We start from the raw sequence: 5,075 nt of genomic DNA on the forward strand, positions 1-5,075 counted from the left end.
TGCGGTGCTGGGCACGGGGACCCCCCGAGCGTGTGCGGACAGCGGGCCGCACACAGCTGCGAGGGCAGGGGCGGGCAAGAGGTGCCCGGCGAGGCCGCTCCGCACCCCCCGCTGCCCTCCGTGTTTTCCCTGCAGCCTTTTGTGTACGCAGCGCCGAGCACAGGGAGGGCGCCCGCCCTTCCCCTTCCCCCTCCTCCTCCTCCTCCCCCGATCCCGCCCCCCGGCCGCCATTTCGCAGCGCCGGCCTCGCCCGCGCTCTCTGCACATCATGGAGGACCGGCGGAGGGAGGAACAAAGAGACCCCGTCCGCCCCTGCCCTGCGTGTTCCCCGGTCCCCCCGCCCCGCGGGCATCCCGCGCCCCGCGGGCACCCCCCGCTACTCTCGGGCTGTGTCTGACCAGGGGCGTCATTCCAGACCTATCCCGAATCCATGTGTGATGAGTTTGCGGGGGTCTCAGCCCGGTTGAAGCAGCACCTTCCGTGGAGTCTCCTGTATCCTGGGGCTCAGCCGGCCTGCAGTGGTCCCCAAGGCACCTGTGCAGGCGAGGCTCGGAGAGGGGCTGTGTGTGCACCCGTGTGTGCGGGTGTGACCGTGTGTGCACATGAGTGGGGCTCTGGTGTGACAGTCTGTGCACATGTGATGGGGCGCACAGGAGAGCACACAGCACATGTGATGGGCGTGTGGGTGTGTGATGATTCGACAGCCGGCACAGGTGGCCATGTGCTCAGGTGTGACAGTGCAGGTGTGTCTCTGCACATGTGGCACCGGCTGTGCTGGCATGGCTGTGAGTGTGCCAGGCTGTGGGGGTGTGACTGCAAGAGCGTGTGCGAGTGTGCACGAGTGTGCACATCAGCATGGGGGGGTGGACGTGAGAGTCTGTGTGTGGCTCAGGGGCGTGTGAGTGTGCATGTGGGGGCACACACATCTGGCACACACGTTGTAGCTCCAGGTTGTGCCTCCCATTTCTTCCCTCAGTGTGTGGGCACAGGGGTGAGTCAGGGGGCAACTACAGGGGACTGCGGTGCACGGTGGGGGCACAGCCCTGGCCCATGGGCAGGCTGGACCGGACCCCCCATGGGCACTGGCAGTGGGGTCCACAGGTAGAGTGGTTCTGCTCTTTCTCCTGTTCCTCTCCCCAACAGTTCAGTCCCAACCATGCCCCCAGTCACTGATCACACTGAAACCAACATCAGGGCTGGGAGGAGAGCCTGGGGTCCCCGCTGCCCTGTCCTGCCCCCTCTGCCCATGGGTATGGCCCCAGGCACCCCAGGCAGGGGAAATGGAGGGAACGGTGGCACTGGAAGTTATGTATGGCTGGGAACACAGGAAGCAAATGGGATGCTGCTCCCTGGCCCTGCCCAGCCCTCCTTGCCATGGCCCCATGCAAGGGCCTCGTCCTGTCCTCTGAAGCTCTGTTGCATGTGGTGTTTCTGGCTCCTTCCCTCCTATTCCACCTGGTTTTCATTCTGTCTCCCCCTTTCAGGTTTATCTTGTCCTGGCACTTCCTGTCTGTCCTTCCCAGCTGACCTTGGCTTTGGGCACCACTCATTCTTTAAGCTGGGTGCAACCAAAACATCTCCCCTTGCATAGGGCTTGTATTGCCCCCCACTCCATATCCTTCCAAGGAGAAACCAAACCAAGCAGCAGTGCAGGGCACAGCTCACCTGCAAACTGTCTGAGACCAGTGCCTGGTGCCATCCTTAGCCCCACAGCCCCACTTTTGTGTGCATGAGTGCCCAGCCCCTGTTGTGCCCCACTCCTCTACTCCATGGTGCTCTTGCTGAGTGGCAAGCAGGGCTGTCAACACATAATCTGCCTTCATCAGCTGAGGGGACAAAACACCAGGGCAGAGAACATGGCGGGTGCGCTGGTGCCACCCTGCCCTGCACGAGCTGCTCGCGGTGAGCAGTACCCTGATCACGGCTCCCGTCCCTCCCTGGTGCCTTCCAGCCACCAGCATCAAGGCACTTTGTCAGCATTAAATATTCAGTTCCTTTCTCCATCCCCTCCCTGCGAAGGAGTTCAGCATTGCAATGAACCCGCTGGCCTGCCCATGCCCTGCGCCGCCGGGATGTGTCTGGGCGGATGCTGCGTGCCAGCCTCCTGCAGCAGCACCTGGGAACAGAGGAGAGGAGAGCCACATCCCCCAGCACACGGTCGAGTGGTGGCCCTGGGGACCAGGGTCACCTTGCCCCCTCTCCAGCTGCTCTCTTGTGCATCCACCTGCTGCAACACAGGGTTTACCTTTCTGTGCATCTCTACCCCTGGTTTGCATCTTCCCAGGAACAGCTCCCTCTTCGCTACCCTCATTCCCCTCCACCCCTCAAGTACCAGCTGGCCCGTTCACCCAGTGACCTGTTAAGCAGGGATTAATACCCATCAGGCCCCCAAAAATGTCACCCGAGGGCAGTGGGAGCTCCCTGGGTGCTGCAGCAGGAGCGGGCTGGGTAGCGGGTAGCTGTGCCTATGTGGAAATCACACGGGATGGTCAGCAGACACAGGCAGCAGAGCTAATGGGTCTGCAAGGAGAGAAATATGATTGGAGGGGGTCAGCCCTGAGTGCTAGACAAGTGCTGGGGCTTGAGGGCCCTTCTGTGAAGCAGAGCAACAGCAAACCCTGACCCAGAGCCAAAGCTGGAGAGAGATATGGAGCAGGTGACCATGCATGGAGGGAAAAGTGTGAGCACCCCAGCTTTGGGAGCCCAAGCCAGCACCCTGTTCTGTGAGGGAGGGAAGCTCGCCAAAAGATTTGGGACCCCCCACGAGAGCTGGGAGAACCGGACACAGGGCACGGCTGAATGAGCCCAGTCCCAGCCTGGCGGCTCGCGGGAGCCCCAGGAGCAGAGGCAAGCCGCCCCGCCATTCCTGCAGCGTGGCATCATCGCTGCGCACGATGCCGCTGGAGTAATTGCCGCCGGGCTGGGTGCCAGCGCAGCGCCCGCCCTCGGCCGCCCGGCACAGGAGATAACTCAATCTGCCTCTCCTGCCTCCTCCATGCAACAGGGGGGCCACCGAGCTCGTCCCCTGCTCAGCCCAGGGGACCCCCCCCAGGGTAGGTGAGTGGGGAGGGAGGCAATGTGGAGCACTGGGGCAGCCTTGTGGTACTCAAAGGCCATTCCTTGCATCCCCCTATCCTAATCTGAGGCATCTGCTTGGCAAAGCCCGAGGGCTTCCCGTTGCAAAGGCCACCGGAGCATTTTAATAGCCTGCTTTTGCCTGGCTTCCTTCCTGGAAATAAACCACGTCCTGGTGATACGGAGCATAAAACCCCAGCGTTAACGGCCAGCGGCCAAAGCTGGGAGTGGGCAGAGCTGCACCCACCCCCCACCCTGGCTCAGCCTGTCCTGCCGGCACTGGGGGGACATGACCTGCCAGAGCCCTGCTGCGGGCGTCCCCGCTGCTGCTGCCACTGCCGTTGCAAAACAGGATGCAATAAAACCCCGTTTGGAGCCCGAGTGACAGTAGGGAAGGGCGGAGGGATGGCTGGCTCGTGCTGGGTGGCTGCTGTGGGCAGCACGCATGTCAGCTGTGCTGCAGAGCAGCGTGGCACCTGCCTGCACTGTGGAGAGGCGTGTTTGGGGGGGCCATCTCCCTGTGCCTGGCAGCCCTTGCTTGCCCAGGAGTGGGGGCACAGCCCCAGAGGAGTCACATCCCAGGAAGGGGAGCTTGACCCCCATCAAGTGCCTCTGTGCCCCTCCAGAGCACTGCCTCCATCCTGGGGACAGAAAGGGACACTTGTCCCAAGCCGTGTCCAGAAGTCACACCTTCACCAAACAGTGAAGGTGCTTTGAGCCCCCAGACTCATCATTGCCATAGAGTCTGGGAGGGTTTTGTCCTTGGCCTGTTCAACCTAAAGCTCTTCCCAGAGTGTATTTTAATAATTAAACTACATTTTAGACTGAACAAAGTGAAGGAAGAGTGTCCCACAGGGCATTGTGAGTTACCCACTCATTGTCCCCAGCCCGTGGGCAGCTCCAGTGCTGCCCCAAGGTCTCCAGTACAGGCTGGAGCCCCCATCCCCCCAGGCACCCCACTGCTGAAAGAGCATGGAAACACAGCAATAACACCAAGGCCAGAGGGGATGTTTCTGGAAAACTGTGTTGGATAAGTCACTGCAACCCCTGTGTTCTCAACCTGAATACTGACGGGTGGATTCTGCGGGGGGTTTTGGGCAGTTGTGGCTTTTTTGGAAGGAAAATAGAGTGGGGGAGCTGTGGGATGAGCACATTTGATGGCAGCTTGCTGCCTCTGGGTTGGTGGGATTTGGCTCCTCTGGGGTGTGTGGAGTACAGGCTGTAGCTGACAGGAGTTCAGTGGCCAGCCTGTGGCATAGGCACAGCACTCAGAGCCCCGCAGCTGTGGAATGAGTCTGTCAGGGCTCATCCCAGGTGAGGGGGCTGGCAGTCCTGCTGTGGGTCCCCAGGGAGCTCCCACAGCAGCACAGCTCAGGTGTGAACCCAGATCAAAGCCCTTCCTGCAGGTGGGCTGTGCTGGGTGCGCCACGTGTGGCTTTTCCGCTGTCTAATAAGGAGTTGAGCTGTGGAGCAGCCCGCCTCTGTGCTAGAGGAAGGGAAGTCCTCTCTCTCCCTCCCCCAGCTGCACATTTTTTGCCAGCCCCGTTGACCTCAGCATGTTTGCAGGTTGCTGCCTCTCTGTCCACAAGGATGGAAATGTAGTCAAAGTTTATTAGAAGGGCGCCAGCCACACAAACACGTGTGTGTGTGTTTGTGTGCATGTTTGTGTGTGTATATATAGGCAAAGCGTGACGGTGTGACCTTTGTTTCCTTAGGAAGCCACGCTGAAAGGCAAAGCCAGGAGGGGAGGAAGCAAACAGGCAGGAAGGGGGGATGCAGTAGGTGTATTTTCAGCTGTGCTCTGCTTCCCCACAGTGCGGGAAGGCAGCTGGGAAGGAGGGCACAGGGACAAATGGTGGCAGCAGGAGCCAGAGCCCAGAGAGCAGCACAGGGGATCAGCCTGTGCACCGTACTGGAGGAGCAAAACCAATCACCGTGTCCCACTGGAGCAACGTTTTGCCAGTCTGTGTCATGGGCACCTGGCCTCTGTCACCCAAAGG

The sequence above is a fragment of the Coloeus monedula genome, assembly GCF_965178545.1.
Source record: "Coloeus monedula genome assembly, chromosome: 10".
NCBI classification, from domain to species: domain Eukaryota; kingdom Metazoa; phylum Chordata; class Aves; order Passeriformes; family Corvidae; genus Coloeus; species Coloeus monedula.